Source organism: Podarcis melisellensis (genome assembly GCF_964234715.1).
Source record: "Podarcis melisellensis genome assembly, chromosome: 17".
Lineage (NCBI taxonomy): Eukaryota > Metazoa > Chordata > Lepidosauria > Squamata > Lacertidae > Podarcis > Podarcis melisellensis.
Genome location: NC_138534.1, coordinates 33,559,452 through 33,586,953, shown reverse-complemented (window position 1 = coordinate 33,586,953; position 27,502 = coordinate 33,559,452). Strand labels below are relative to the sequence as shown.

General features: G+C 46.2%; 1 protein-coding gene across 4 annotated transcripts in view; it reads right to left on the bottom strand.

Moving 5' to 3' along the window:
* The window catches only part of PRAG1 (PEAK1 related, kinase-activating pseudokinase 1), an 81,806-nt gene that overhangs the window by 50,933 nt on the left and 3,371 nt on the right, over window positions 1-27,502 (bottom strand). Inside the window, exon 1 of one of the 4 annotated variants that reach the window (XM_081893774.1) lies at window positions 2,371-2,552. The exons of 2 other annotated variants lie outside the window; for them this stretch is intronic. The gene's annotated coding sequence lies outside the window, so the exon portion shown is untranslated. Of the gene's footprint in view, window positions 1-2,192; window positions 2,297-2,370; window positions 2,553-27,502 lie in introns of those variants that run through there. One more of the 4 variants, XM_081893778.1, reaches the window with a different exon arrangement.

Genomic DNA, 27,502 nt, shown 5'->3' with positions numbered 1-27,502 from the left:
TGACATCTGGTGGGAAGGTGTTCTACAGGGCAGGTGCCACTACTGAGAAGGCCCTGTGCCTGCAGAAACATTTAAATTATTATTTATCACTGCAAGTAATAGCTGCAGTTATGTCCCACTGAAATCAACTAAGTCCCACTGATTTCAAAGAGGCTGAAGCAGGACCAACTTTATCTGGACCAGTTCCACAATGTAGGAAATTAGCAGTGCAGTTCTTTGTATGTCTTATTCAGAAATAAGCCCCCCTGTGTTCAGTGAGGATTGCCGTCTAAAGTCCAGAAGCAAGCTACAGTCAATTATCCAGGTATCATCTGAATCCTAACACATTGGGGTAAAATCCATCTTAAGCAAATATTCATGGGGGATTTAAGAACCTGCTGAACTTTCTGTATCTTCCGGCATCTTTAGCTCAGTTGGTAAGAGCATGGTACTGATAACGCCAAGGTTGCAGGTTCAACTCCCATTTGGGACAGCTGTATATTCCTGCATCGCAGGGGGTTGGACGAGACAATCTTTAGGGTTCCTTCCAACCCTATGATTCCATGATATGGAATCAATGGAATCCAAGTGTACTTAAGCTTCAGTTGGATCATGCCCACTGATCACAATCACGGCCGGGGGGGGGGGGGAGGGTATTCCCTGGGATCACTACACTGACTTCAAAACACTCTATTGTAATCTACACACATATAAAAAAACGTTGTGAAAATGCTTTTTTTAAAAAAAAAAAAGTTTTGAAAAATATATTGAATTTCTCATACCTCACCAGCGCCATCTAGTGTCGCATTTGTATAATGCACTTTACAACACACTTAAAACGTTTCATTTGCAGCTGTATAGCTGAGTCCTCTGTATAAGATCAATAACACCAGATTTGCAGCTTGTGATTCCCCAGCCTAAATGCAGCCCGCAAGGCGTGCCCTGTGGCCTGTCAAGTATTTGACCCTCCTCTCCCTTATTGCAGTCTCAGACAGGTAGCAATAACAGGTGTATCATGCCCCTACAGGAAATCCATGCACGGTGGGCTCTATTTGCCTTTCTGGGGGGCACACTTAGTAAAGGCTTGACAAAACTTTAATAAAACGGTTCTTTGGTAATTAATAAACACTAACAATGTTTGTACTCGCAGTTGTAAAATGTTAGGCTGACAAGCAGCAGTAGCTGAAGAGTCAAGGAAATTGGCAACTTCAAAAGGGAACTGTGATCCAGTAACATGTACACCCAGAAATAAAACCCATTGAGTTCAATGGGACTTCCTTCCAGGGCACTGAGAGTGGGGTTGCAGTCTAAAAACACCAAATAACACTTGTATATTCTGCAATCCTGCAACAGGCAGATGGGAAAGGATCAGGAACACTGCCAAGTTGAAAGAAATGTGGAATATGGTTATTGCACCATATCTAATTACAGTCTGGACTTTCACAGCTTTTCCGTAAAACCCTCTCTCGTCTTTTATACAGCTTATGAGGAATCTGGTTTTTAAAGCACAGGATATTGGCAAGATCAAGGTCCAGTCAGACGTCTGGGCAGCGCTACTAGAGCTTTTTTTCCCCCTTTGCTTTTTAGCAAGCCATGTGCTTCGGAGTAGATACATTCGCCCCGCTCACCCAAGGAAAACCTCGCCCCGGAACAGCCGAACCACGCCAACCTTGTAACGTTGCAGGGAACTTACTGGCAAGAAATGCCCGGCGACTTCTTTCGGCCAACCATCTGCTCTGCCGGGCACGTTTCACGAAATGCACCGCACTGCATTCAGTTCAATGCAACCCCCTGGAAGCCTTTAACAAAAGGCTACCTTGCTTACTGTGCTTCGGCGCTCGCCACGTGAACCTCGGAAGAGAGTGAAACAGCTGCGGGGGTGGGGAACACGCAACACGTGTGTATAAGCGTCGCGGAGCAAAGCACCCACGCCAAATGCACGGAGAGAGAAAACCTCGAAGTCTTGCCAGACTCTTCCAGGAAAGCGGCGCGTCCGGGCGCAAGGAAGCGAGGGGCGCATGGCCTTTTCTGCTGGGCGAAGCGAGTCCCCGCTTCCCATGAGCTCTCTCGGCCTCGGATGGGAGCGCCCCCCCCCCCCCGAGGCCGATCACACACACACAACACACAAACACACACACACACCCCAGGTTGCAGGGGAAAGTTTCTCGCGCTGCAAGCTCTCACGCGGCGCAAAAGGAAGCGCGCGCGCCTACCTGCTTTCGAATCAATGAACAAACGTCACTTTGGGGAGCAGCGGCGCAGAGGAAACTCCGCTTCGCCCTTTTGCGGCGCCGCAACCCGGACCCCGCAGCTGCTGGGGCTGCAAACCCAGCAATGAATGGAAGAGGCGAGGAGGAGGAGGAGGATGGCGGCGAGGAAGGGAACTCTTACCTCCCAGGCTCCCGGCTGCAGCGCCATCAAACCAAGCCTTCCTAGCGTGCCAAAGGGGGACCTCCCTTCTCCACCGGCTGAGCAAGGATCGCCGCCCGGGCAAAGCCGAGGCTGTGTGTGTGTTTTGTGTGCAAGCGAAGGAGGATTTCCCGGCTGCAGGGAGCAGCGGCAGCTCCTCTTCCTGCCGCAAAATCGCCCCTCCTCTCGCAGCCCGCCTCCCTCCCCCCTCCCCAAACATCCCGCTGCCCGGAGCAGGGAGAGATTTTTGCATGCAATGATATACATGCCGAGGGCCGCCTTTGCATTTCAGGAACTCGGACGGAGGCGCCTCGCTGCATTTCTGTTGCCATCGGAGCCTTTCCTTTTTTTTCCCCCCTGCCAGGGTCTCGGTTAATCCCCTCCTCTCCTTTCTCAGCATCGCCACAGGTGCTTCCCGACCTCTCTTCGCACCCAATTCGCTTTTCCTTAAGTTTCACCCCGCAGGTGCTCCACAGCAAGGTACAACACCCCCCACTATCATTCATTTTCTCCACCACACACACTTTCTGCAGCCCCTCTTTTCCCTTTCCCCCTTTTCTCTCTGCACCCCCTTTTTAGATCCCATTCCCCAGCGCACCCTGTAACCCCATAACTCATCCTCCTCTGCACCCTCCTTTCCCATTTCCCCCTCTTGAGCACTTCCCCCTCTGTTTCCTCCTTGCTCGGTTTGCAAGCAACAGAGCACAAGGGTTTCCTTCTCCCAGCAACTCTTAAATAGCACTGTGAGGAGATCTCAGCACCAAAGGAGACATCTCCTTTTCTTTAAAATAATAGAATAATAGAATTTGAGTTGAGTTGAAAGGGACCCTCAGGGTCATTCAGTCCAATCCCCTGCAATGCAGGAATGTCAGCAAAAGCATCTTTGACAGACAAGGAAGGAGAGGCCCCAACCACCTGAGAGAAACAGTTCCACTGTTGTGGAACAGTTCTTCCTGATGTTAAGTCCAGATCTCCTTTCTTGTAATTTCAAGAAAATTGTAGCATCCTTAATCTAGATTGGGGCATTGAATTGGCTCCTATGCTCAGTGGTTTTCCCTTTCTGAATACTGTCCTCCAGTTCAGAAACGGGGAAGATACCTGCCTTCACTGGTACTGCTAAGTACACAAATCTGAGGGATGGGGGGTGGCGCTGTGGGTTAAACCACAGAGCCTAGGACTTGCTGATCAGAAGGTCGGCGGTTTGAATCCCCACGACGGGGTGAGCTCCCACTGCTCGGTCCCTGCTCCTGCCAACCTAGCAGTTCGAAAGCACGTCAAAGTGCAAGTAGATAAATAGGTACCACTCTGGCGGGAAGGTAAACGGCGTTTCTGTGTGCTGCTCTGGTTCGCCAGAAGCGGCTTTGTCATGCTGGCCACATGATCTGGAAGCTGTACGCTGGCTCCCTCGGCCAATAAAGCGAGATGAGCGCCGCAACCCCAGAGTCGGCCACGACGGGACCTAATGGTCAGGGGTCCCTTTAACTTTATACACAAATCTAAGGGCTTCCTTCTGTCATTGCTACTTTACGGTTTTCTGGCTTTCTCCCTTTGACTGAAGTGGCTTTTGAAAATCAGTAATCGCCCAGGGAGAGGTTTTCTCCAGGCGGCAGTGGAATCTTTAACATGCCCTTTGCTTTTTTAAAAATAGTTATTCATATCTGCATCCCAGGAAAGGAGGAGGAAGTGGGGAATTGGCAAGGGGGGGGGGACAGCACACCTGTTCCTTCCTGAAAAAGTGGTGACTCAGGAAAAACATTCCTCACAGGGAAGGAGCAGAGGGCAGGTGGGTGAGACAGCTTTGGCAAAGAAGCAGAAATGGACCACTTAGCCATTTTCTGTTCTGCCTCTCTACTGTACGCGTTGTAGGGCAGAGGCATGAACTCTGCTCATCTGCTGCTACTGTCACTGGAGGCAGCAAGGCCTAGTGCTCAGGCTGGTGCTGAGGTGTCTTCGCTTCCCTTGCCTGGGCAACAGCTAGTGACTCCTAGCCTCGAGCCCCTGTTGTTCCTGGTTGGATGGCTGCCCTGCAGGCGGTAATATGAAATCTGTCTCTGCCCTCCTGGCCAATTTCTCATTGCCATTTCTGGGGCACTGGCTTTGTAGGCGGCCCATAAAGGCGGTCCATTCGTGACCGACTCTGGGGTTGTGGCACTCATCTCGCTCTATAGGCCGAAGGAGCTGGCGTTTGTCCGCAGACAGCTTCCGGGTCATGTGGCCAGCATCACTAAGCCGTTTCTGTCGAACCAGAGCAGCGCACGGAAATGCCATTTACCTTCCCACCAGAGCGGTACCTATTTATCTACTTGCACTTTGACGTGCTTTTGAACTGCTAGGTTGGCAGGAGCAGGGATCGAGCAACAGGATTTGAACCGCCAACCTTCTGATCAGCAAGTCCTAGGCTCTGTGGTTTAACCAACAGGGCCACCCATGTCCCATAAGGCGGCCCATAGCAACAGCCATTTCACCCCCATAAAAATTCAGTGCTCTGAAAACGACTTGCTCAAGGGCAAAGACTGCAAAACGGCAGGGCAGTATCGGCACAAAATGGATGCTGTTCTTCTCTCACACTTGACACCCACCGTTCCTGCTGGTATATCCAAGATATGACACAAAGCCCTGCCTTCCTCCCCATTCTCCATGGGAAATCAAATCATAAAATACAAAAGCACACAAACAGCTGACCCAAACACCATTTGAATCCAAAGTTGTCAATGACAACCTAGCATGTTGGTTTTTTCAGCATCCCTTTGTGAACTCTCCCTCCAAATTGTCTACCTCCACCAATGCACACAGTGTTTCTCAAACTTGGGTCTCCAGATGTTGTTGTATTACAACTCTCATCATCCCTGACCACTGGTCCTGTTAGCTAGGGATGATGGGAGTTGTAGTCCTACAACAGCTGGAGGGACCTAGCATTTCTTTCAAGAGCCCCCCCACCTTTTTTTTTTTTTACACCACTGATGCAAAGATAGCACTTTATTAAATCGAGGAATCTTTGCAGCCTTATATGAAAACATGTAGTTGCAAGGAAATCAATGTTTTGTCATTATTATTTAAAATTTCAATAGCAGCTGTAACTATGAACACCCAATAAACCGTTGTTGTTTAGTCATTTAGTCGTGTCCGCCTCTTCGTGACCCCATGGACCAGAGCACGCCAGGCACTCCTGTCTTCCACTGCCTCCCACAGTTTGCTCAAACTCATGTTTGTAGCTTTGAGAACACTGTCCAACCACCTCATCCTCTGCCGTCCCCTTCTCCTTGTGCCCTCCATCTTCCCCAACATCAGGGTCTTTTCCAGGGAGTCTTCTCTTCTCATGAAGTGGCCAAAGTATTGGAGCCTCAGCTTCAGGATCTGTCCTTCCAGTGAGCACTCAGGGCTGATTTCCTTCAGAATGGATAGGTTTGATCTTCTTGCAGTCCATGGGACTCTCAAGAGTCTCCTCCAGCACCATAACTCAAAAGCATTGATTCTTCGGCGATCAGCCTTCTTTATGGTCCAGCTCTCACTTCCATACATCACTACTGGGAAAACCATGGCTTTAACTATACGGACCTTTGTTGGCAAGGCGATGTTTCTGCTTTTTAAGATGCTGCCTAGGTATAAACCCATACCTTCTCCCTTTGGAGCAGTATCCTTCATTAGTTATCCTTGAAAACAGGCAGTACTGTAGTTTTCACAGCTAGAAATCAATGTCATTGTATGTATGTACTCACCCAGTATTTCCCTAGAAATTTAGCAGGAAGGAAAGGGGCACGTCAGCAGCAGCAAGAGGAGAGAGTCTGCTTGTTTTAGCAAAACCTAAAAATAAAATTTTCTGATTCATATGCCGTTTTTCAGGGAGACGCAACAACCCCATGGGATCAGAGAACAGAATACCTTGTTTTTTTACTTTGTTATCTGGAAGGACAAATTTTGGAAGCAATTGCAAATGAGTAAGATGAAAGAACAAGATGGGGGGGGGAAGTAAATGTGAATGTAGCTGCCAGCTGCCTCTTCAGACTACAGATTTAAATGAGTTTTGAGTGAGTTCAACAGGCTTTGCTTCAAACCAAGTACTCCTGGGTGGAGATGGGGGAGGGATTTGATTTTGTTTGTATTTTAAAGACTACCTATTTTGTACTCATCAAACCAATACGCGAATGGAACACAGCTATCCTATGAAATTCACGCTTCTCTGAATGTTGTGTTGCACTTCTTCAACCAATGTGTACACAGGGGAAATTTGTCTTAGGGGGAATTGTGCATTAAAATGCATACATTAGTTCAAATAACATAAAAAAATTGTATTAGAGAGAAGAGCTTGCAAAAATCTGCATGGGAGCCCAAACTGCATACAACATGTTAGCAGAAAGTTGCAATAAATTGCTGGTGAATTTTCATGACATTTTCTTTTTAAGTGCTGCAGAAAGATGGAGAACTGAATTTAAGACGGGAAAATTGAGAAACCGAAATGAACCGATTCATCCATGCCTTCTTCTAGGAACTGCTAGTGCACCATTACAAATAAAGTCGGTTAATGAAGTAATTAAAAGCTCTGTGAGCTCACAGTACCTACCCTTAGAGAAGGCAGCCCCCTGTTTCTTTGCATTCGCTGATCTGAGCTTGCCTCATTCCTGATACAGAGGTGTAGCAGAATTACCTGCCCTCCAAGGTGTCTCCCTTTGAGATGATGCATGAATCACTTCTGTGAGCTTCCTTCCTTCTAGTTAGGGGGAATTGCACAAAATGGGCCAACTCCCATCTCTTGCGGGGGCGCAATTAGTGCCAGCGCTGTCCGTTACGAGTTTGGGTGTAATCTTTGACACCTCCCTTTCTGTGGAGGCACAGGTTGCAGCTATAACAAAGGCGGCATTTTTTCATCTCCGCCAAGCTAAGCAGTTGGTTCCTTACGTCTCTCACCCTGACCAAGCCACTGTGGTCCACGCGATGGTCACCTCCAAGCTTGATTATTGTAACTCACTCTACGTGGGACTGCCCTTGAGACTGACCCAGAAACTCCAGCGGGTGCAGAATGCAGCGGCGAGACTCCTTACGGGGTCCTTGCCACGGGATCACATTCACTCAGTGCTATACCAGCTGCACTGGCTCCCGGTGGAGTACAGGATCAGGTTTAAGGTGCTGGTTTTAACCTTTAAAGCCTTAAACGGTCTAGGACGCTCGTACCTATGGGACCACCTTTCCTGGTATGTCCCATGGAGGTCCTTACGGTCTTCAAATAAAAACATCTTGGAGATCCTGGGCTACAGGGAGGTTAGGCTGGCCTCAACCAGAGCCAGGACTTTTTTGGCCATGGCCCCGATCTGGTGGAATGCACTGTCACAGGAGACCAGGGCCCTGCGGGACTTGACATCTTTCCACAGGGCCTGCAAGATGGAGTTGTTCCACCAGGCCTTTGGCCAAGGCACAGTCTGACCCCCCCCCTTCTGCAATCCTCACAGAACTGTAACTCAATGGTTGCCATTAATTTGATTCTGAATTGATTTTAGAATGTATTTAAATTAATTGATTGTGTGATTTTATGTACGCTGTGCTTTTTTTAACTTGTTGTTAGCCTCTCTGAGCCCAGCTTTGGCCGGGGAGGGCAGGATACAAATAAATTATTATTATTATTATTATTATTATTATTATTATTATTATTATTATTATTATTTTGCACACTCTAAAAATGTAAAGCCTTTGGGGGAGTAGGAACGAAGTGTGCCTTCAATTTCACTCAAGGAAAAGAAAAAGAATGTGACTCAGCTCTCGAAACTTTGGGAAACAGTGTTTTAGGGATATGTATCATCATGACACAGTTACAATTCCCGGAAATTTTTTGGGAGTGAGCCAAGAGTGTCAAGTGGTTCCAACCTGTTTATTTGTTGTGTAGGAGCTGGGACCTCTGGCAGAGTTCTCTGCCTCTTAACAAAGCTACCATTCCCCTGGCACTCTGGGTGAAGCCATGACAATTAAGCCCCACTAACTTCAAGAATCAATATTTGAAGTCTCTTTAATGCCCACCACTCCACACCACCCTTTATTCCAGTAGTACCTCGGATTACATACGCTTCAGGTTACAGATGCTTCAGGTTACAGACTCTGCTAACCCAGAAATAGTGCTTCAGGTTAAGAACTTTGCTTCAGGATGAGAACAGAAATCGTGCTCCGGCGGTGCGGCGGCAGCTAAAGTGGTGCTTCAGGTTAAGAACAGTTTCAGGTTAAGAACGGACCTCCGGAACAAATTAAGTACTTAACCTGAGGTACCACTGTATTTGGCTTTTGTGGCTGCCGCTATGATGGTGTAACAACGACGGCAAATCTTCCCCATCTCTCTCACTAAAAGGATGCTGAAACAGAAATATCACATCTTGCATTTGTGCCTTTTTTAGTTCTCCAGAGAAATTGTTGAACCACTGGCCACAATAACACTACTGTGTCATTAAGACATGGGAATCTTTTATTTAGTAGATTCCTGACAAAACCTTCCAATGGCTTCTGAATCTACTCCAACAAAGGTAATTCTCCAGTTACACGCTAGCTCAACAGTGGCCAATCAATTAATCACTCCAGCCTTTCTTTAACATCTGTGTGCAGAAAGCTTTATGAATATTAAATAGCTCATCTCCATGGAACCCTTTATCAAGACAGGGCAAAATAAATTGTATGGATTGAATCCCAGCGTTGTTGTTGCTGAAGTACTTTCGTGACTTATACTATTAATATGAATAACAAATGGATTTTATGTCCTTCTTGGTGTATGTTGTTCTTAAGATATTACTCATTGCTTTTAACAAGTGTCTCAAAGCGACCTGCAGAGATTTTTATATATATAAAAAAATAGGAACCAAAAGCTTGCTAAACAATTGCAAATTCTGAGGGAAAGCTGAGCTTCACAAACACCCCTTGTCCTCCGCCTAACCCTCAGTTCACTAAGCCATCAATCAGAAGCGGTGGGGTTTAATAAGCGTGTTGAACTTGTTTTTGAGTCCAAGCCGCTACCCAGTCATTGGAGTTCACTGGGTGATCTTGGTCAGCCTCACAGGTACCTCACAGGATTATTGTGACAATAAAAGGGATTGTTGGAATTCTGGGTTGCTGGAATTTGGGCAGGCCTTCAGCATGGGACAGGGACGCGGGTGGTGCTGTGGTCTAAACCACAGAGCCTCTTGGGCTTGCCGATCAGAAGGTTGGTGGTTCGAATCCCCACGACGGGGTGAGCTCCCATTGCTCAGTCCCAGCTCCTGCCAACCTAGCAATTTGAAAGCACCTAAAAGTGCAAGTAGATAAATAGGTACTGCTCCGGTGGGAAGGTAAACAGCGTTCCCGTGCACTGCTCTGGTTCGCCAGAAGCAGCTTAGTCATGATGGCCACATGACCTGGAAAAACTCTGCGGACAAACACCGGCTCCCTAGGCCTGTAAAGCAAGATGAGCGCCGCAACCCCAGAGTCGTCTGCAACTGGACTTAACTGTCAGGGGTCCTTTGCCTACACCTTTCAGCATGGGACCGTCAGTGGAAACGGGTACACGTGTATTCTTGGGACTGGCAGAAAGCAAATAGCTAGGATGTCTTTGGGTGGTAAGGAATAAGATAAGACATTACTACTTACATGACATACCACTTGCCAAAACCGAGGAAAGGTCACAGCTCAGTGACAGAGCATTTGAGTTGCATGCAGAAGGTCCCAGGATATTACTTGCTCCAAAATGGAAAGACGACAAGATACCAACTAAAGAAGAATAGCAAGAAAAACTGATGGACTATGCGGAAATGGTGAAGCTAACTGGGGAAACTTAGAGACAAAGACAATAGAGAATTCAAAAAAGACTGGGAACCATTTATATTGTACTTACAGAAACATTGTAACGAAGTGAACTAAACAATGTAATAAAGGTAAAGGTAAAGGGACCCCTGACCATTAAGTCCAGTCGTGGCCGACTCTGGGGTTGCGGCACTCATCTCGCTTTATTGGCCAAGGGAGCCCGCGTACAGCTTCCGGGTCATGTGGCCAGCATGACTAGGCAGCTTCTGGCAAACAAGAGCAGCACACGGAAACACCATTTACCTTCCCGCTGGAGTGGTACCTATTTATCTACTTGCACTTTGATGTGCTTTTGAACTGCTAGATTGGCAGGAGCTGGCACTGAGCAATAGGAGTTCACCCCGTTGCGGGGATTCGAACCACCGACCTTCTGATTGGCAAGTCCTAGGCTCTGTGGTTTAACCCACAGCACCACCCGTGTCCCTAATAAAATAAGCAGGAGAAATTAATAGGTAAAGGACCAGAAGAGGAAGTTGAGGGAAGTCATGGGGGGAGAGTATGAGAATTGTATTTTTCCTTTTTCTTTGAGATAATGTCATTGTAAGGATCATAAAATTGTAAAACGTAATAAAAAATCATTTAGGAAAAAACAACCGAAGGTCCCAGGTTCTCCACATAGGAAAGAGTTCCTGCCTGAAACTCTGAAGACCAGCTGCCAGTCAATGTAGAAGGCACTGAGTTAGATAGACCAATAATCTGACTCGGTATAAGGAAGCTTCCAAAATGGTTACAGTGACAAGTGACTAACCAGTGCTGACAATAATACAAATATTGATAAGATAATGAACAAACCTGAGATTACACAAGACCAGGGTCTTTTTCCCAGCCGGAACTCAGATGGGCGCTAAGACTATTTTATTCTGAAGATAAAAGTGGGGCATGTATGCCACATTGATTTTGTTAGAGAAAATGCAAGGTGTTGTTTGCTGTTGTTATTTACAGTGGTACCTCGGGTTACAGACGCTTCGGGTTACAGACGCTTCAGGTTACAGACTCCGCTAACCCAGAAATAGTACCTCGGGTTAAGAACTTTGCTTCAGAATGAGAACAGAAATCGGGCAGTGGTGGCGCAGTGGCAGCGGGAGGCCCCATTAGCTAAAGCGGTACCTCAGGTTAAGAACAATTTCAGGTTAAGAACAGACCTCCAGAATGAATTATGTTCTTAACCCAAGATACCACTGTATTTGACTTGTTAGCCGAACGTTACCCAAAAGTCTTGAAGCAACCTACAATTAAGTGTGTGCGCACATGCACAAAAATGACACTTTTTATAATGTTACTATTACTGAATATATAACATTACTGAGTATTACTGAATGAATATAAAATAAATATAGTATTACTGAATGAATAACGTCAACTTGGTGTAACCCATCCATTCTAGGGACATGGCCCTTTAACAATTTTACTTTCCAAAGAGTTTTGATGGTGGTTTCTTTATCTTGAAAGGGGCTAAAAGGAAGCCGTCCCCCTTCTTCTTAATGCCTCAACAGTCTCCACACAGATTCTTTCAAAGAATCGCCAAGCTGACCAGGAGCCAGATCTGGGCACTGGGGCAAAGACAGACCCCTGCTTTTACATACACATACCCCAGGGACAGTACTCGCTAAGAAATCCTTGGAGAATAGGTCTTTTGACCGAATGTGTAGATTTTGCTTTTGAAGGCTGTGGCGATGCCTGGAGAAGGGGACCACGGGCCTTGTGACAAGGCTGATTAACAAATGGGCTTTGTCCTGTGTCGCTACCAGGACACCTGCAGCTGCGCCAGCATGCCTCTCACAATAGGAGGGCTTTGTTAGAAGGCCGGCCTCCAAAGGATGGAGCAAAGGAGCATGAAAAGGGAAAGTTTTCCCCCCCCCATTAAGTCACTGAGTCTCCCCCAAATAGAGCTGTGTCATATAAAAACTCTTGTCTTCGTGTGTTAACTTGGAAGGGCCTGGAGGGCTTTATCATAAACAGATGAGCCTTTTTGTGCCGCGTTTTCCCTTTTGGAAAAGAACTGGCCATTTTGCAAATCCCAATTATTGTCATTAGCTTCAGACAGCATTCCTGATCGCAGCTGGCAAAAAGCCCACAAACAGAATGGCACGGGACTGTTGCCTAGGATAAAATACGTCTTCAAAAATGAGGGGACAATGCTGCTTTTGTCTAGTGCTCAGCGACAATGGCAACTGGCTGCTTTCTGCTGCCGCTATTGGGTGTGTGTGATGCTCTGTGTAAATGTGCTTAGGTTGTAATGTATTTTTACTTACATGTGTGTTTTAAATTTGTTGCTAGTGACTTGGAGCAATGGACAAGTTTGATACTATTTTTTAATCGTTGTGGTTTAGAAACCAAGATTCCAGAGTCCTCTAACAGAATTTAGCACAACATTTCATTACGTACCATTTAATATTTAATCATATTGAAGAAATTAATGTTGCGGTCTTGTGCCATTTTCTTGCAGGGGAGGCAAGAAGCTGCATTGAGTTCAGTAGGACTTCCTTCCAGGTAAACATCAGATTGTCTTATTACAGTGTCTTGTCTGGGATGGGGCACCCCATGGCTTCACAATCTAGATTAACTTTCCTCAGTGTGCTGGGCCCCGGGGTAAACACGAGCGATGCGGTCCAAGTCCGGTCCCGAATCCAAGGATTCTGCGAGGTGTCAATCCGACAGAGCCAAGGCAGGTCACAAGGCAGGAAACCAGGCTAGGTCAGGCACAGGGTCACAGGCAGGTTCTAGCAAACAGCAATGTTGCTCCTGCAACCTGGAGCAGGGTCCGACAGCCCCCGGTCCTGATCCCCTGGTGACTCACCTCCCTGTCTCGCCCGAAGGAGAGCACTCCTCCTGCGAGTACGTACTCAGGTCTCTCCTTCTCTCAGACCTAAGCCTCTGCAGCTCAGGAGATGTCGGTGGGTTACTAGACCTAGAGGCCACCTCAGCTTCTCCTGACACAACTGGTAGTGGAGCAGCTTTAAGTGATTGCCCAGCCAAAGGCAACGAGGTAATCCCTACATCTGGAGCCAGGGCAGGCTCCGGCCCCTGACTCGGCCCAGCTGGTGCTTGTTGCAGGGGAATCTGTGCAGACTGGGACTCTTCAGAATCAGGCCCCAGACTTGGTTCAGATGCCGCCTGAGGCAGAGGATCTGGTGCGGACTGAGACTCCTCTGGTTCCGAGTCCCAGGCCATCACACGCAACCTGGTGCCCACCAGACAGAGGCGCCAGCTTGCAAGGGCGATGGGTGTGTGTGACATCACGCGCATGATGTCAGGATGTTGGGAGGAGCTGGGGATGGAGCCAAGCATGGCTTCAATGGCTGGCAGCTCCTCTTCCATCTCCTTCAATGGCAGCTCCTCTTCCATCTCCTCCTGGCTTCACCACAGGTGGGAGGCTGGTTTGACCCTCCTTCCCTCTGCGGCAGCAGGAGGAGCCGAAGGAGCCGGCAACTGGAGCTGCGCCATGTTTGGCTCCGTGCTTCGCCTCTGAGCTTTTGGGGCATTGGGGACTCAGACCCCACCCCAAAAATATTGGGCTTGACCCCCAGGAGCTGGAGTTTCTGTGTGCTGGTCCCGGGGGGAAGGTTACCGTTGGCATAGTCAAAGTCCGGTCCTGGGTCACTAGCCTGGAAACAGTTCACAAGGAGCGGGGCGAGGTCCGAAGCAGGAAGCCGGGCGGGGACAGGAACTCTGGGGGAACAGGACTGGATGCTGGCCAAAACAGCTCTTCAACGACGTTGCTCCTGCAACCTGGGACCGGGCTGACTGGCCTTTATTTTCTCTGAGGCCAGGGGCGGCCCCGGTCCCCAAGAGACCCGCCTCTCCTGGCCTTAAGGCGAGCACTCCTCCTGGGAGAAACCACTTCCCTTCACCTCTCTGCCCTGAGCCTCTGCAGTTCAGGAGAGGCTGAAGGGTTACTGGGCCCAGGGGGAGACTCACTGTAGGCACTGAGTCCTCAACCACCTCTGGAGCCAGAGTGGATTCACCTGGTGCCTGCTCCTGAGGATCCGGCACAGGTGCAGGCACTTCAGAATCAAGGCCCTGCCCTAGTTCAGCCGGCCCTAGAGGCGGGGACTCCTGTTCAGGCTGGGATTCCTCCGGTTCAGCCTCTGAATCGGATTCCCAGGCCATCACATTCTGCCACCAGATGTTTTGGACAACACGTCTCATCAGCCCCAAGCAGCATGGCTGTGCTTAGTGGGGCCGATAGGAGTTTTAGTCTAAAATATCTGGAGATCACTAGTGTGCTGGTCCCGGGGGGGTTACCGTGCGGCGAGGGCTGAGTCCAGTCCGAGGTCAAGGGTGGGGTATGGAGGCCATCCATCAAGGCTGAAGAGGGGTTCCAAGGCAGGGAGTCGGGTGAGGTCAGGAACATTGGCAGAGGAGCAGGACAGGGTGCTGGCCAGAACAGGTTACCAACAATGTTGCTCCCGTAACCTGGGACTGTGGCTGCCTGCCTTTATCTGCCCCCAGGCATAGGGCGGCCCCGGTCCACAGGTGCCTCGCCTCTCCTGGCCTGGAGGCGAGCACTCCTCCTGCGGGAACTTAGTTCCCTCCGCCTCTCTGCCCTGAGCCTCTGCAGCTCAGGAGAGGCTGGAGGGTTACCGGACCCAGAGGCAACCTCAGCTTCCTCTGATGGGGCTGAGAGTGGAGCACCTGCAGGCAATGGGTCCTCCATCACCTCAGGGGTCAGAGCAGCTTCAGCTGATGCCTGCACCTGAGGATCCAGCACAGGTGAGGACCCTTCAGGCTCAGGTTCCAACCCCGGCTCAGCTGGTTCTGGAGGCGGGGACTCCTGTGCAGGCTGGGATTCCTCAGGTTCAGCTCAAATCCCAGGCCATCACAACTAGGTTGGGAAAGACTGGCCTTGGGCTGTATCCAAGTTACTACAGAGGCTGCTGGATTTCCTCCTGTGTTCTGGCAAAGAGAGGAATCCTACCTTCTCGACTAGTAATCATTACACAGTAGGCCTGTTGAATAAATGGTTACTTAGGATGTGTGCACAGTTTACTTTTAAAGCGCATTAGAAGCACATTTTCCCCCTCAAAGAATTCTGGCCACTGCAATTTCCCCCTCGTTGTTGTTGTTGTTGTTTAGTCGTTTAGTCGTGTCCGACTCTTCGTGACCCCATGGACCAGAGAACGCCAGGCACCTCTGTCCTCTACTGCCTCCCGCAGTTTGGTCAAACTCATGCTGGTAGCCTCGAAAACACTATCCAACCATCTCGTCCTCTGTCGCCCCCTTCTCCTTGTGCCCTCCATCTTTCCCAACATCAGGGTCTTCTCCAGGGAGTCTTCTCTTCTCATGAGGTGGCCAAAGTACTGGAGCCTCAGCTTCACAATCTGTCCTTCCAGTGAGCACTCAGGGTTGATTTCCTTCAGTATGGAGAGGTTTGATCTTCTTGCAGTCCATGGGACTCTCAAGAGTCTCCTCCAGCACCATAATTCAAAGGCATCAATTCTTCGGCGATCAGCCTTCTTTATAGTCCAGCTCTCACTTCCATACATCACTACTGGGAAAACCATAGCTTTAACTATACGAACCTTTGTTGGCAAGGTGATGTCTCTACTTCTCAAGATGCTGTCTAGGCCTGTCATTGCCCTTCTCCCAAGAAGCAGGCGTCTTTTAATTTCGTGGTTGCTGTCACCATCTGCAGTGATCATTGAGCCCAAGAAAGTAAAATCTCTCACTACCTCCATTTCTTCCCCTTCTATTTGCCAGGAGGTGATGGGACCAGTGGCCATGATCTTCGTTTTTTTGATGTTGAGCTTCAGACCATATTTTGCGCTCTCCTCTTTCACCCTCATTAAAAGGTTCTTTAATTCCTCCTCACTTTCTGCCATCAAGGTTGTGTCATCTGCATATCTGAGGTTGTTGATATTTCTTCCGGCAATCTTAATTCCGGCTAGGGATTCATCCAGCCCAGCCTTTCGCATGATGAATTCTGCATATAAGTTAAATAAGCAGGGAGACAAAATTTCCCCCTCACAGAATTATAATTCCAGGCAACCCTTAACAAACCATAGTGCCCAGAATTCTTTGAGGAAAATGGTGTGCTCTGAATACGCGCTAAAGGCATAGTGTATAGGCAGCTGTATGAGTTCAGACAATATTTTTGTCAGTACATGAAGGTAACTGAAGTTACAGGATCCAATTCTGGCATCATTGGCTGGTTTTATTTACTTTCGCGGATTAAGCATTCTTCCATTTATCCAGAACAAAGAACCATCAAGCACTTTTGTTGAGGACACATGACCGCAGATGCAGTAGAAATGTTTTTTTTGGGTTTTTTGTTCTTGGCCATCAACACCAAGACCAAGGGACAAGTATGTGTACCTACCTGGGTGGTGCTGATTATTTCAACAAAGATCTCTTTATCCGAGCCAGATTACTATAACCTGCCAGCAACAGAGGTTTGGGTTGTCAGATAAGCACTTCTGTGCCTCTTTGTGACATTGGTGCCACATTCTGGATCCTAATTACTTCCACTGCAAAGGCAAAGTACTAGACAACAATTTACTCTCCGGTAGTCAATTTAGGATTTTCAGTGAACATATAATTTTAGAAAAATACTTACTTGCATGTAAAATTGGATATTCAACATGAGGATTTTGTGGACCTCTCAAAAAGCAGAATTTAAATTGTGGGGTAGTAGCAGTGGATGAGATTGTTGATCATAGCTGGGTGCTTAACTCTGTGAAAATCTGCAAAAGAGAATGCTGTAAGAGTAGCAGATTTCTCTGGTCCTCCTAAGGTCAGATTAATACACACTGTTTCCAAAGGCGAAGCAGAACAGAACATTTTAAACTACCAGGACATACAATATCTAAAACTAATACTGTATAAAATAATCTTTGTAAGATCATACCAAGAATCCATCTAGTCCATCATTTTCAGTTTCCAGCCGTGCTCTGGCAGATATCTTGGGCAGTTTGTAACAAGGATACGAAGGCAAAGGTTTTCCTCTGCTTGCCCCATGTGATTTTTAGAAGTACAGGGCTTTTGAACTTGGGATGTACAGATCAGTCTGTTTTCAGTCTGTGCCACATAAGTCCATTTGGTGATATTTTTGCATTAAGAACAAATGGCAGATGAATGGACCATATGGGAAATTGTATTTAACTACATGCTTAAATAAGGGACACGGGTGGTGCTGTGGGTTGAACCACAGAGCCTAGGACTTGCCAATCAGAAGGTCGGCGGTTCAAATCCCCCTAACGAGGTGAGCTCCCGTTGCTCGGTCCCTGCTCCTGCCAACCTAGCAGTTCCAAAGCACACAGTGCAAGTAGATAAATAGGTACCACTCCGGCGGGAAGGTAAACGGCGTTTCCGTGCGCTGCTCTGGTTGGCCAGAAGCGGCTTAGTCCTGCTGGCCACATGACCCAGAAGCTGTATGCCGGCTCCCTCAGGCAATAAAGCGAGATGAGCGCCGCAACCCCAGAGTCGGTCACGACTGGACCTAATGGTCAGGGGTCCCCTTTACCCTTACATGCTTAAATATGTATTTTATCACAAAATATGTACTTAAATACTATTTTATGTTTCGGTGTATGCATTTCTAAATCTATTTTATCCTAAAATGCACATTTTAGTGCATTTTGGTACATCTTTTAGCTGAGAACTGTATTGCAAAATTTGCAGAAGAGCAAAATTCTAAGCCTAATTGCATTCCAGCCCATGTATAAATCTGGAAGGTGCTATATCAGGTCGCTTCTCTTTAAAATGTGGACCTAAGAAAATTCTTCTCAATCTGTATTCTGAAAACAGATGTTCCCTTCAGCTCTCAAGGCTTATAACTGCAGATACATTTATCCCCCATTAGTTTGCCTAATCCTTTTAAAACGGCGTCTAAACTAGAAGCCGTCACCAACTTACTAATGAATTCCAGAAGTTCATTACGCATTGCATGAACCAATGCCCACGGTGCAGCCTCCTAATTAGATGTTGTAAATATTTCCACAAAATAGGGTGGTATCTCCTCCTCACATCTGCCATCGCATCCTTGTCTGGCTGGACTTGTCTTTAGGGGGCGAACATGCACGGCACTGACAAGGCCTGTTGGAACTCTGTGTGATCAGATCCTAGCCCAGATAATACCCACTGTGGCTCTACGTTGCAGTGGAAGATTTTGTACTGAAAGCTGTCTTTCCAGTAAGCTTATCTTACTGTTCCTTCTTTTGGGGGAACTCCCTGTTAAGCTTTGAAGGAACCTCAGGATTCCCCAAACTCATTTTAAAGACCAACGTTGCTGAGGTAGAACTGTATATTTGTTTCCAGGGCAAAGCCGTATGTTACTTGTATATTGTTATTGATTTTGGGGGGGGGGACTCCCCTAAACCCTACAAATTAATAAATGGTAGGATTTGATTGTTTGGGGTGTGAAGGGAGAAATACAGGCTGCAGAGGAATTCCTGGAGTAGCCTATGTAAAATGACTTGGCCAAGCTAGGACCATTAAGAAACAAGACAAGGTGAGCCATTGGCAATGTAAGAGAACTGTCCTTCCTCCTTGCCCCGAGGTGTGAACAGAGACAGGGGTATTGGAAGGTTGCCCAGGGTAATTGGGTGTGGACAGGAAAAGAGAGTTTTTGAGCAAGATGTTCTGGGAAGAGGAGGAAAGACTGGGAGCCATCTTGGTCAGGTTGGCTGAAGGCAGGCTGGGAGACTCCATGGCTGCACTGCTGTGGGGCAGAAAGCCCCTCTTGATATTACCATGCTGTAAGATCTGGACTCCCTCCATGCAGACTGAAGGTGTAAATGGGTAAATAAACCACATTTCTTAAAGCTACAACAGTCTCCGTCGCGTCTCAGTTCTCCAAAGGAACACAGACCCTGGGTGAGGACCTGGAACCCCATGGGCTCTTGTTACCGCTCAGCAGAGAGAGAGGGAGGCACCTTTTGTAACAATATTAATATATGGATGATGTCGAGACTATGAACAGACCTCACTGCTGGTAAAAATACAGTGGCAGCAGGAACTATGTCAATATTGAGTCATCTCATGCCACGCTGCTCCTAATTTAAGGAGACATCAACTGCTCTTGGCTTCTTCCTTCTGTATTAGAGCTTTGGAAATAGGAGGCACATCTCTCAGTATATAAATTAAGGGATGCTGAAGCCTTGAAATGAGAGGCACAGCTTTTCAAAAGGAAACCTATTATTTTTCTCTGCTCCATCCTTCTTCTGGGTCATCTGGGACCTTTCGCGCAAGGGCACCGCTCTGTTTATTTACATTTATGTTTAGATTTTCATCCTGCCTTTCCACAAAAGAGTCCTGTGGGTGGCTCGCAACATAATACTATACAGTAATGCAATCAACATCAATCAAAATCAGAAACAGACGTGGCGAAGCAGAAGGGCTGCATGCAAGAGCATTGTTCTAGTAGCCTGGGAAAATAAACAAAATGTTTTTCCAGCTAATATAAATGAATCGGTTTTGTAGCTCTTGTATATCCTACTCATGTCATGGGGACCACCACCAGGAAAAACTCAGTGGGTGATGGCACCCAAATAAGGGCCTCATCTCTCAATATCTGCAGTCATTCCCCCCTTGTTCCTGATATAGATCTGCACGCAACTCTTCTTCCCTGCTGGGGAAGAGGGGTGCCATTTTGAGATTCACCTCAGGTGCCAAAATGTTTTGGGCCAGCCCTGTGTGAGTTATCTCTGAAACTACTGCCACCCTTTGACGTTTGTGGCTTGACAGCCCAATCCTCAAAAGCAAGCTTTACAGTGGTACCTCAGGTTAAGTACTTAATTCTTTCCGGATGTCTGGACTTAACCTGAAAGTGTTCTTAACCTGAAGCACCACTTTAGCTAATGGGGCCTCTTGCTGCTGCCGCACCGCCGGAGCAAGATTTCTGTTCTCATACTGAAGCAAAGTTCTTAACATGAAGTTCTATTTCTGGGTTGGCGGAGTCTGTAACCTGAAGTGTATGTAACCTGAAGTGTATGTAACCCAAGGTACCACTGTATTAAGTTCAAAGAGACTTGCTCCTAAGAAAGTTGCAGTTTTGCACGGCTGAAATTTCCAGCATTCTTGCATTTATTTTTAAATGAATATCATCAAAGAAGGGAAGAAAACTGGTGCCGACGAGGCACGGAATGTAACCTCTTTCTTACTTGCGTGAGAAAGAAAGGTAGCTGCACAGATGAAGGAGATTCACAAGCAGAATCTTAATTCTACCAAGTGAAAATGAATGGGTAAGGACTTGTTCAGTCTCTTGAAGAACTGAATCCATTTTGATTGCTTCAAATGAAGCTACAGGCCACATCAAAGTATTTTTGTATACTCTGCCCCCCCCCCCCCGCCTGTGTAACATCAAGTCCCAGGTAGTAAAGCACTACTTGCCAAAAAGAACATTTGCAAGATGAGCGAATGACAAACAGGAGCTGTTAATCCAATTATATAAACAGTATTTATCACTCAAGCAACTGGCAATTTGAAACTTGCAGGGGATAGAAATATGCTGAGCTGGGAATCGTGACCTTGAAAACACACAGACACACACACACACACATCCTGGAGAGAAGATGGTCCTTTGGAGAACTGTAACTTCACTCAAAAGGTACAGACCTCAACTCCACACAACGCCAATGCCCAGTACAATGTTTTAAATTTTACACTTAGGCCTCAGAGAACTCTCAAATGACTACAGTGGTATCTCAGGTTACATACGCTTCAGGTTATACACTCCGCTAACCCAGAAACAGTGCTTCAGGTTAAGAACTTTGCTTCAGGATGAGAACAGAAATCGTGCTCCGGCGGCGTGGCAGCAGCAGGAGGCCCCATTAGCTAAAGTGGTGCTTCAGGTTAAGAACAGTTTCAGGTTAAGTACGGATCTCTGGAATGAATTAAGTACTTAACCTGAGGTACCACTGTATTCTGTATTGTGAGACTGTTATATAAAGCAACTTAAATATACTCCCCCCTTTTTTCAGCTTAAAATGCACATCCAAAATACAGATTCCTCACTTCCTGTGGCCTCTCTATCACCAAAGGATGAAGGAAATGTAATGAGTGGGTTGGAATGATCAGACAGGATCCTCCTGGTGAGAAAATGTATTTAGGAAATTCCACAGGCTGGGACCAGCTTGACATTCAGTAGGAATGGCAGCTAGCGCTATGTAACCACTATTCCTTCTGAAGATATGCTAACAACCTCAGCAACTCCGCACAGCAGGGCTGCTCATTAGCTACTTGAGCAAAAGGAGAGATTTGTAAATGGCTAAGCAAAGAGGTAAACACAAGGTGGTGGTAGCTCTCAGCTGTAACAACAACAAAGAGGCTTTTCCCTGTATAAACAAACAAAGCAACCCCCTTCCCTGTTGTGTGAGAGAAGCCTTAATTCATAGGTATAACACTGGGGTAACCACTGAAAAATAAGTAACCATTTGAGTACTGTCTGAGGTAACGGTGGCACGATTATGTATGCTTCACCCAAAGTGGCCAATCTGTCATGAAAAAGCGTTAAAAATTTTATTTAGCACCTATGGTTCACATCATGAACCCACAAGCATGTGGGTTTCCAGAGAGGCGATGGTCACAACTTTGTTCCCCTCCCTGACCATTTTGCTGCACTGCAGTGGTGAAGCTGCATGCTCTGCTACCGGGGGCGGAGAGCAGGCGTGGGCGTGGCTGGTGCCCCCATTGGGCATGGTGTGTGCTCCCAGGGGCATGGCCTGCCATCCGAGGGCATGGCGCATGTTCTGGGGGTGTGGTGCACTGCCTGTGGGTGTGGCACCCTACTGGAATAGTGGTGCCGGGAGCGGTCCACTCCCTCCGCATTCCTGTTCCTCCCCCAGTGCTGTGAGAAACCATGGTTTGGTTTAGTGTGTCATCCAGATCCAGGCTCGTGCTTCAGCTGGCTCCAAAATAAGGAGCTGTAACCAAGATTTAAGATCCTTATAGTTAAAGCTATGGTTTTCCCAGTAGTGATGTATGGAAGTGAAAGCTGGACCATAAAGAAGGCTGATTGCCGAAGAATTGATGCTTTTGAATTATGATGCTGGAGGAGACTCTTGAGAGTCCCACGGACTGCAAGAAGATCAAACCTATCCACTCTTAAGGAAATCAGCCCTGAGTGCTCACTGGAAGGACAGATCGTGAAGCTGAGGCTCCAATACTTTGGCCACCTCATGAGAAGAGAAGACTCCCTGGAAAAGACTCTGATGTTGGGAAAGATGGAGGGCACAAGGAGAAGGGGACGACAGAGGACGAGATGGTTGGACAATGTTCTCAAAGCTACCAGCATGAGTTTGACCAAACTGCGGGAGGCAGTGGAAGACATGAGTGCCTGGCGTGCTCTGGTCCATGGGGTCATGAAGAGTCGGACACGACTAAACAACTAAACAACAACAACAACAAACCAAGGTTTGCCCCTGTGAGCAGACCTGAGGTAATCTGAGTTATTCATGATCTATCATTTCACCCTCAATATGCATTTACAAGAGAGATACAAAGTGAATTGTTATGGATTACTTCACTCTGGCTCCCGCTTTTCCACATAAATGCGCTCAAAGAAGCGTGCGATACAGTAAAAATGCAAAAGAGGGGCTAAAATTTTCAAAAGCGTACAGAGCAGCTCTATTTGATCAGATCCCCAAGGAAGTACCTGTGTTTCAAAATTATTATTCCTCTCCACTAACTTTTTTTAAAGGGTGCTACAATTTCCAGATAAGTTTAACAATCAATCCCTTGGGGAACTCTGAGAATTGTAGCCCTGTGAGGGGAATGGGGGATCTCCTAACAGCTTTAAGAGCAAAAGAGGGATCAAGAAAAGGACCCAAGATGCTCCTCTCTACATGGTTCTCCATGATGGTAGTGGTGGTGGGAAAAGGCATCTGAAGAGAGCTAAGGAGGAAGCAGAATGGGACGGAAGGAACGTGGCACACGGCCAGGAGCAGTAGTAGGCTGAAGTTCACATATTGATTTCAAATAACTAACCAGATCTTTGACTACAGTCCTCTGTTTTGTCTTTCTGAGGACAGAGGAATTAGCACAGAGATGCTATTCAGGACATGGCTTCAAGATTACCCAGCCGGCATTTCTATACACTGGAATTTCTGTTCAAGAGACATTTCCTTCCCTCCCCAACACACATTCCATTCCATGTGATGCTCCTTAGAAGCGCTTTTTGATTAGACTTTGCTGGTAAAAAATTCATGTGGTCTGCTGCACAGGTGGGTATAGGAGAACATGGGTGCTTTTTATATCCAGTTGGCTTGTCTTCTTTGAAGAACACATCGCTGCTGCCTTAAGACTTTTTTTAAAAAAAAGCACACAGCACAAAGACTTCAAAGAGAATATTTCCTCTTGATTCTCTTTACTGTGGGGCAGTCAGATGCAAGAAACACACACACACAAATTCTCTCTCTCTCTGATAGTGGGCAGCCGACAGGAAGGACAAAAGCAGTTGTTTTCATCAAAATTCTTAGTCACACCATGCACAACCCTTTCATATAGTGAATAGGCCTTCTGAAATAACCTCACCTACATCTAAGGAATATCTTGAAGCTGGTAGGAGTGGGTAGGACCCTGCTATCATCTATCTATCTATCATCTATCTATCTATCTATCTATATCTATCTATCATCATCTATCTATATCTATCTATCTATCTATCTATCTATCTATCTATCTATCTATCTATCTATCTATCATCTATCTATCTATCTATCATCATCTATCTATCTATCATCTATCTATCTATCTATCTATCTATCTATCTATCTATCTATCATCTATCTATCTATCTATCTATCTATCATCATCATCTATCTATCTATCATCTATCTATCTATCTATCTATCTATCTATCTATCTATCTATCTATCTATCTATCATCATCTATCTATCATCTATCTATCATCTATCTATCTATCTATCTATCTATCTATCTATCTATCTATCTATCATCTATCTATCATCTATCTATCTATCTATCTATCTATCTATCTATCTATCTATCTATCTATCTATCTATATCTATCTATCTATCTATCTATCTATCTATCTATCTATCTATCTATCTATCATCTATCTATCTATCTATCTATCTATCATCTATCTATCTATCATCTATCTATCTATCTATCTATCTATCTATCTATCTATCTATCTATATCCATCACTGGCTTTTCCTTTAAACATAGAATAAAAAATGAAGTATGTTTGTTCTTATATAATTGAGAAAGTCTTCTTCTTTGGTGATCACTTGTAACCAAGTAAGATTGTCTTCCATGAACATGGTCTTCACAGTGGGTCCATAAGTGACTGCGGAGGTCAATTTTGGATCCACACGTCCTTCCACAGTGGGAACATGGGTTTCCAGGTGGGAGTTGATCATGGTGATGGTTTGCCAAACGTGCCTTTCTCTTAGCACATTTCTCCTTTTCGTCCTGTGTTCTAGTGTCTTCAAAGCCCATGCTGGTCTTATTTGGTAGATGTGGTGGGCAGCAGCAGTACTCTGATCAGTGAGCTGTTATTTTAATTTCCCAGACCCCACTGGGGGGCTATCATTTTAACTTTTCACAGTACAAAGTTCAACAAGGGCACTGTAGGAACCTCAAGATGTCACAGGTACTAGCCAATCAGGTGCTCATAACTCCTTCGTGGCCACCTTGTGCATAGCCAAGGAGGAGTGGTGGAGACCGCCTTCTCATCCTGAACCTTCCAGGGAGGAAGAAGAAGAAGACAGTATAGATTTACAACAGTGGTTTGCGGGAGGTCACAGCTCACAAGCAGATGAGGGGAAGAGTTGGGCAATAATGGGAGAGGAGGAGCAGGCAGAGCTGGAGCAGCAGCTGGCTGCCACGTTGTCAGTAGAAAGCATTCCAGACCCATCTCCCAGAACCTGGCAAGCCTTAAAAGTAGGAGAGCAAATGGCCACTCCATACAATCACCTGCACACAAACACACAGAACACACAGACACACACACACAGAGGCAGGCAACCTCCCTCAGCCTTAGTTGATCTGTGCAAATCAGTCAAGGTAGGGAGTTATCGCTCTCAATCTCTGCTCATTAGGTGATCAATCTGATGGAGTCATCTGCCTCTCTCCATCAGGGTGCTGTCCTCTGCCTATACAGTGGCACTGTACCTCGGGTTAAGACCTTAATTTGTTCTGGAGGTCCATTCTTAACCTGAAACTGTTTTTAACCTGAGGTACTACTTTAGCTAATGGGGCCTCCCGCTGCTGCCGTCGCGTGATTTCTGTTCTCATTCTGAGGTAAGGTTCTTAACCTGAGGTACTATTTCTGGGTCAGCGGAGTCTGTAACCTGAAGCGTCTGTAACCTGAGGTACCACTGTATCAGCATTGTGTCATTTTTCTTTCTTTCTTGACCCACCACCAAAGTGATTAGGGTCTTGGAGGGCCAGATAAATATGTTTGGGGAACAGATCCAGGGGTCAGCAAACTTTTTCAGCAGGGGGCCAGTCCACTGTCCCTCAGACCTTGTGGGTGGTCGGACTATATTTTGAAAAAGGAAAAGGAAAAAAAAGAACGAACTCCTATGCCCCACAAATAACCCAGAGATGCATTTTAAATAAAAGCACACATTCTACTCATGTAAAAACACGCTGATTCCCAGACTGTCCACAGGCCGGATTGAGAAGGCGATTGGGCTGTATCTGGCCCCCGGGCCTTAGTTTACCTACCCATGGATGACACCCTCAAATTAGGGGTTAGCCTTGGACAAAGCATTATGTACCCATAATGCAATGCAATGCAATGCAATGCAATGCAATGCAATGCAATGCAATGCAATAATAAAATAAAATAAAATAAAATAAAATAAAATAAAATATAAAATAAAATAAAATAAAATAAAATAAAATAAAATAAAATAAAATAAAATAAAATAAAATAAAAAATAAAATAAAATAATAAAATAAAATAAAATAAAATAAAATAAAATAAAATAAAATACAGACTCTCTCTCATCTCTGTGTTCCGGGACATAAAGAATATAACCGAGACAGTCCTTACCAAGACTCCAAATACTGCACAATAAATGTCAGCTTCCCTTTTCCTTTGTAAAAGATTGCAGATAACAACTTCCCCCAGAGAAAAATGTTGGCATAGCCTGTCTAGGTTTGAAATAAAATGGTTCCCTCTGCTCACATCAAAATACACTGATTGCTGTGAGTGTTGTGGGCTGAAGGCTGTGCAGGGAGATATCTGATGGCTGAAGTGTTCTGATTTAGGGCAGCACAGTTGTCCAATTTGGAAATGCATTCCACATTAAAGCAATCTGTACTGCCCTCCATGGATTTAGGCTGCCTACACGCACAGCATTTTATTATAGAATCAATGGAGACTGAGTATTTTCCTACACAGTCCATATACAGTGGTACCTCGGGTTAAGAACTTAATTCGTTCTGGAGGTCCGTTCTTAACCTGAAACTGTTCTTAACCTGAGGTACCACTTTAGCTAATGGGGCCTCCTGCCGTGGCTGTGCAATTTCTGTTCTCATCCTGAAGCAAAGTTCTTAAACCGATGTACTATTTCTAGGTTAGTGGACTCTGTAACCTGAAGCGTTTGTAACCTGAACCGTCTGTAACCTGAGGTACCACTGCACAATCTAGATCTATCACATATATATATATATATATTTGGCCCTGAAAAGTACTTCTTGAGAAACTGATTTCATTCAAGAAATAAAAGCTCGTGGGAGGAGGTTGAGTTTGCAGTGTGTCCATTTGAAAACGGATGGAAGCAGGCGTAGGCAGTCCTGGCAGTGGTGTGTGTGTGTGTGTTTGTGTTTGTGTGTGACACTACACACCATCAGGCAGAATGGAAAAAGGTGCCATAAGATGCGTTAGATCTACCTCTCCAAAGGTGGAGACAGAGCTCTGACCTGAGACACACACACACACATACACACACACACACACACACACACACGACTGGATCCTCCTGCAACACTCACATGGAAATTATATAGTGCCTGCAGTGTTGAGCTTAGATCAAGACACAGCGGGTTCGAATTCCACAAAGCCCACTATACAACCTTGGGCTTCTCGGAGCCTAACTTACCGTCTTTTTTGCTCTATGAGACTTGTACTTGAATTGTGCTCAGAAACGTACTGGGAGCATTGCCTCCATTTTTTCCCTGTAGCACATTAAGAAGAAAGCACCACACCTGAGTACAATCGTGGCTCTTTCATTTGCTTACAAGCTGGCTTGCGGGGGGGGGGGGGGAGATTTCTGTTTTCACAGCAAACAAAGAATAGGAGCCAGCTGATTGCCAAAACAGATAAAGGGTTAGTGTCGTAAACTTTATGAATGCTGACCCTCAGGGTTCTGTGGCTTCAGTGGCAAATGGTG